General features: G+C 38.9%; 1 long non-coding RNA gene across 1 annotated transcript in view; it reads left to right on the top strand.

Annotated features, from left to right (window-relative positions):
* LOC138968891 (uncharacterized) overlaps positions 1 to 6,588 on the top strand; it is a 15,892-nt gene continuing 9,304 nt past the window's right edge. The window contains exons 1-2 of the long non-coding RNA XR_011456313.1: positions 1 to 112; positions 2,534 to 2,676. This is a non-coding gene — a long non-coding RNA (uncharacterized lncRNA). The remainder of the gene's footprint in view (positions 113 to 2,533; positions 2,677 to 6,588) is intronic.

Below are 6,588 nucleotides of genomic sequence, written 5' to 3'. Positions count from 1 at the left end.
CTTGGTAATCAGAGACTACAGAGTATACAGACTGTGTACTCTACAGTCTCTGGTACAGTTAAGTAGAGTCGAGCTGACAGTGGATGTCTGCACAGTTCCCACAGTACTACAGGTGAGTGCGTCTTGATTCTCTCATGTTCTACCGAGTGTATGCCGTACGTACTATGCCTGTCCCTTCGTGGCGTGGTCGGCTGGGCGTTAAGCAAACAAACAAACAAACAAAACAAACGTACTATGCCTGTACTTCACATCCTAGGCAGTTCGGCGTTAAAATTATTTCGCGGAGTTAAACATTGTAAAGCTTGCCAAAAAAACAAGTCATAATTCCCCTCGCTGGCCTGAAATCAAAATATTTTTCGGAGTTAGACATGTTAAAGCTTGCCAAAAAAACAAAGTTTAAATTCCATCTCTGGCCTTAAATCAATGTCCTGCCGAGTGTATGACATGCGTACTATCTGTACCTCAAATCCTAGGTTCGGCGTTAAAACTATTTCTGGGAGTTAGACATTGTAAAGCTTAGCAAAGAAACAAATCTTAATTTCCTCTCTAAAATCCTTTTTTGGAGTTAGTCATTGTAAAGTTTGCCAAAGTAACAAATCTTAATTTCAATCTCTCGCTTTACATCAAATTATTTATCGGAGTTAGACATTGTAATGCTTGCCAAAGTAACAAATCTTAATTTCAATCTCTCACTTTACATCAAATTATTAATCGGAGTTAGACATTGTAAAGCTTGCCAAAATAACAAATCTTAATTTCCCTCTCTGGCCTTAAATCAAATCATTTCTTGGAGTTAGACGCAGTTATAATTGCCAAAGAAACAAATTTTAATTTCCATCTCCAGCCTTAAATTAAATCATGTTTCGGAGTGTGACATTGTAAAGCTTGCCAAAGAAACAAATTCTAATTTCCCTCTCTGGCCTTAAATCATATTATTTCTAGGAATTAGTCATAGTAAAGCTTGCCAAAGAAACAAATCTTAATTTCTATCTGTGGCCTTAAAATAAAATAAAATTTAGAAAGATAAAAAATATCTTTATACCAGAGGTCGAATTTAAGCAAAGTCTTTTGCTTTTATATCTGTCTCATAATTATGTGTGCGTCTGTCTGCAATGAAGACCATTTTGTCGACGAATATCTCGTTTGTTTAAAACTGAACGTTCCCATTCTTATCTCACTTGTTTTAGATTCTGGATTTTGGAACAGTTTTTTTCTGTTTTGAATCTCTTGTTTTTGGGTGTGTGTGTGTGTTTTTATATTTAGTCAAGTTTTGACTAAATATTTTAACATCGAGGGGGAATCGAAACGAGGGTCGTGGTGTATGTGCGTGTGTGCGTGTGTCTGTGTGTGTGTGTGTAGAGCGATTCAGACTAAACTACTGGACCGATTTTTATGAAATTTGACATGAGAGTTCCTGGGTATGAAATCCCCGAACGTTTTTTTCATTTTTTTGATAAATGTCTTTGATGACGTCATATCCGGCTTTTCGTGAAAGTTGAGGCGGCACTGTCACGCCCTCATTTTTCAACCAAATTGGTTGAAATTTTGGTCAAGTAATCTTCGACGAAGCCCGGACTTTGGTATTGCATTTCAGCTTGGTGGCTTAAAAATTAATTAATGACTTTGGTCATTAAAAATCTGAAAATTGTAAAAAAAAAAAAAAATTATAAAACGATCCAAATTTACGTTTATCTTATTCTCCATCATTTTCTGATTCCAAAAACATATAAATATGTTATATTCGGATTAAAAACAAGCTCTGAAAATTAAATATATAAAAATTATTATCAAAATTAAATTGTCCAAATCAATTTAAAAACACTTTCATCTTATTCCTTGTCGGTTCCTGATTCCAAAAACATATAGATATGATATGTTTGGATTAAAAACACGCTCAGAAAGTTAAAACAAAGAGAGGTACAGAAAAGCGTGCTATCCTTCTTAGCGCAACTACTACCCCGCTCTTCTTGTCAATTTCACTGCCTTTGCCATGAGCGGTGGACTGACGATGCTACGAGTAAACGGTCTTGCTGAAAAATGGCATTGCGTTCAGTTTCATTCTGTGAGTTCGACAGCTACTTGACTAAATATTGTATTTTCGCCTTACGCGACTTGTTTTTTTCTCCATTAGTTTGTTCTTTCATTTGTTTGATGGTTTATTTGTGAATCTGACAACAAAAATACGTCTTGCAAAGTATGATGAAATCTGACAAACAAAATGTATATCTTATTCGATTTTTAAATCATGTGCAAACGTTCATATCGTCTGTTCACACTGAATATACAATTTCTCACCGGGACGATTTACCCACCGATTGTTTGTTTTTTACACACACACACACACACACACACACACACACACACACACACACACACACACACACACACATTGTAATGCTTAGCATTTTATCAATGAGTTCATCAATCAAGCAGTCAGTCAAGCAATCAATCGGTCAAGCAAGCAAGCATTCATTCAACCAATTACAGTGAGTCAATCAATATATCGCGTCTTTCTTTTCTTATTTGCTTTCAGTTCTGCCTCGTTACTTTGGTATTCAATTCCACTGAGCAAGATGATCAAGTTACTGACTTTCCTGATCGTGACTTCCTGTCTCCTGATGATGACGTCATCTGTGACGCGTGCTGCCTCGCTGGAAACAGATCGTGAACGAGAGGGTGGGTCAATCGATTCATTATTTTTTAGAAGAGAAAGTGTAGTTTTAGAGAGAGAAAAAGAGAGAGAGAGAGAGAAAGAGAGGCAGAGAGAGAGAAAGAGAGAGAGAGAGAAAGAGAGAAAAAAAGAGAGAGAGGGAGAGAGAGAAAGAGATAGATAGAGAAAGAGAGAGAGAAAAAGAGAGAGAGAGAGAGAAAAAGAGAGAGAGAGAGGGAGAGAAAAAGAGAGAGAGAGAAAAAGAGAGAGAGAGAGAGAGAGAGAGAAAGAGAGAGAGAGAGAGAGAGAAAAAAAGAGAGAGAGAGACTCAGACTCAAACTCAGACTCAGAACTTTATTACAAAAGGATAAAGGTTTTAGGCAAAGCCTATTCTTCCAACCTGTCCTTTATACAACACATAAAGACAGACGCACATAAAAAAAATATAAATTCAATCATATAAGTCATATAAAATACAGAAATACATTGTATGGAATGCAACACAATGTGCATTTAAGGAATTACATAAGGAGAACTCACAAATTACAAAATTACATTGACATGGTTATACCTTTCATTTGGGAATAAAGTTGCTCCGATCAGCTACACATCCGTTAACACTAGTACAAAATGTTTAACAAAATAACAATCGAACAAGACATTTCATTCACGAATGATGTGTGAACGTGACTGTCTCTTAAACATTTTCACTGAAGTTGCATTTCTTATCTGTTGGGGGAAGGAGTTCCAGAGAAACGCTCCCGAGAAGGCTAAGCTCGATTTGTAGAGGTCTATGCGAGGTATAGGAGGGATGATTTTTTGGGACCCATATCTTTATTGAAATGTGATTTAGGACAGTCGTCATTTAGAATTTTATAAGAGAGAGAAAAAGAGAGAGAGAGAGAGAGAGAGAAAGAGAGAGAGAAAGAGAGGGAGAGAGAGAGAGAGATAGAGAGAGAGAGCGAGAGAGAGAGAGAGAGAGAGAGAGAGAGAGAGAGTTCTGCTCACAATCTCAGATCTACCCAGTTTTTGACCCATAACAAAACAATAACATCCTGACTGAGTTATGTGGATGTTTGGTATGTATCCAAATAAAGACATGGTCTTATTCCTTGTGAACAGCCCGGACATAATTATTTGAGATAGTGAGCAGAGCTGAATTTCGAGGAGTCTGTCTTTTTATTCTGGCTTCATATGTCGGCACGATGAGATTGATTATCTTTGAGAATCATTGCATTCTCTGTTCAGACTACTCTTCGAACCTTCTGAGAAACAAAAGTTTTTAAAAAAGGCTGAACATTTGTAAGTAAGCTCAAAGTCGACGGCGCAAAGCGCCTAGCCTTACTAGGGGGGGTCCGGGGGCATGCTCCCCGAAAAAATGTTTCTCCAAAGAACCCAAATTGTGCAATTTGGTGTCATCTGAGCTCCTGGTTTGCCATTAAATTCAGTTTTCAGAACCAGTTTTGCCTCCTCCATATATTTTTTCGGCGGACACTTTAGCTTTTTCGGCGGAAAAAACATTCGGCGGAAATTTGCTTTTCGGCGGACAATTCCCATGCTTGAAAAGGAAGTAAGCGCTAAATATATACCACATGTGCTGTGGAGAAAGTGAGAGGATGAACGTCGCTTGGTCATTTCAATAGTTGGTATTCCGTCTTGTCGAGATATTAATGAAGGAGGTGGTGAGTATGCCAAAGTGTTAATGGAGAAAGTGTGTAATCCCTTTTGGTTTGACGTTTTTTAACATTATAAGAAATTGTATATATACTTCAAAGTGTTACTGATTTTGTTTCTGAACCATTTGCATTATAATGTCAAGCTTCTACGAGATGAAAAGGTTATTTGTATTCAAAATTGGATTGATAATGGACTTGTCTCAATTGGACACATCATGGCTGCCCTCCTCTGACAAAACACAGTAAGTCCAAAAATCACGTTTCGAGAAAAACGCGGTTTTCTGTTCTTAGCTTTATATTTAAAACAAAAGCATTCTCGCTGGACATTTTAGTACAATAAAGCGTGGGGATGATTTCTGAATTTATACCTTTAGTCCATTTCAAAAATAGTGGTAAGATTAAAGAATTATGAGCCAATTAGTGGACTTACTGTGTTCTGCCAAGTTTTTCCTTGAACTCGGGCTTGTTAAAAACAACGGCAGAACACAGTAAGGGACGTTACTGTCTTCTGCCAGAGTTTTCGTTGAACTCGAGTTTGTTAAAAACAACGGCAGAACACAGAAAGGGAAGTTGCTGTGTTCTGCCGATGTTTTCTTGTTTAGATAGTGACCGATCACAGCAACTTACAGTAACTGTTCTTGCTTAGTTCTACTTTATTATTTGTATGCGAGAAATTCATTTCTGACCGAATGACTAAATAACTCTGTGTCTCTCTCTGTGTCTCTCTCTGTGTCTCTCCGTGTGCCTCTCTCTCTCTGTGTCCCTCTCTGTGTCTCTCTCTGTGTCTCTGTGTGTGTGTGTGTGTGTGTGTGTGTCTCTCTCTCTCTCTGTCTCTCTGTCTCTCTCTCTCTGTCTTTCTCTGTGTGTCTCTCTCTGTGTGTCTCTCTAGCTCTCTCTCTCTCTCTAGCTCTCTCTCGATCTCTCTGTCTCGATCTCTGTCTCTCTCTCTCTGTCTCTCTCTCTGTCTCTCTCCCTCTGTCTCTCTCTCTGTCTCTCTGTCTCTCTCTCTCTCAGTCTTTCTCTCTCTCTCTCTGTCTCTCTCTCTGTCACTCTCTCTCTCTCTGTCTCTCTCTGTCTCTGTGTCTCTCTCTCTCTGTCTCTCCCTCTCTGTGTCTCTCTCTCTCGCTGTCTCTCTCTGTCTCTGTGTGTCTCTCTCTCTCTTTTTGTGTCTCTCTCTCTCTCTCTCTCTCTCTCTCCCTGTGTCTCTCTCTCTCTGTGTCTCTCTCTCTGTGTCTCTCTCTCTGTCTCTCTCTCTGTCTCTCTCTCTCTCTGTCTCTCTCTGTGTCTCTCTCTCTGTGTCTCTCTCTCTGTGTCTCTCTCTCTGTGTCTCTCTCTGTGTGTGTCTCTCTCTCTGTCTCTCTCTCTGTCTCTCTCTCTGTCTCTCTCTCTCTCTGTGTCTCTCTCTCTCTCTCTGTGTCTTTCTCTCTCTGTCTCTCTCTCTGTCTCTCTCTCTCTATTTGATGCGCAAATTGCTCCCATCTTGCTCTATGGCTCAGAACTATGGGGATGTTTTGACTGTTCACAGATTGAAAAGGTTCACATGTATGCCTGTAAAAGATTACTCGGGATCTCGTCAAACAGTCCAAATCAGATGGTGTATGGGGAACTTGGAAGATGCACTTTGTCAATCCTAGCAAATATCCGAAGCGTAAAGTACTGGTTGAGACTTAACTGTATGCCGGATTCGAGATATGCAAAGATGTCATACATCATGTTAAAAAACGCAGTTGAAAGGGGAAAACAGAATTGGGTCTCACAAGTTAAATGCCTCCTTTGCATGAATGGATTTGGAGATGTGTGGTTGAACGGGTCTGTAGGTAGGGAATGTGCGTTTATTAGAACATTACAACAACGTCTGCAAGACTGCTTTGAGCAAAACTGGCACTGTAAACTTGATACAAGTGTGAGATTTGATGTATACAGGATGTTTAAAGGAGAACTTGAAAAAGAAAAGTATCTGGGTGTCATTGAAAACCAGTACATACGCAAAATGTACACAAAGTTCAGACTGGGCATTACACCATTGAAGGTAAATAAACTGCGCTATAATCCCGAGTGCGCTGAATCCAGAAATTGTACATTTTGTAAATCAACTGAAGAAAATGAAAACCACTTCCTGTTTAAATGCCCAGCTTACAATGCAATCCGTCAAAAGTACATTGGTGCTTGTTTTGACCTTGACCAGTTCTCCAACTCATCGTTGTGTATTTTACAGACTGACAACAAATTACGACTGATTGCATTGTCAAATTATGTGTTCTA

Source organism: Littorina saxatilis, linkage group LG6, assembly GCF_037325665.1.
Source record: "Littorina saxatilis isolate snail1 linkage group LG6, US_GU_Lsax_2.0, whole genome shotgun sequence".
NCBI lineage: Eukaryota > Metazoa > Mollusca > Gastropoda > Littorinimorpha > Littorinidae > Littorina > Littorina saxatilis.
This window is presented reverse-complemented; position numbering and strand designations above follow the sequence as displayed.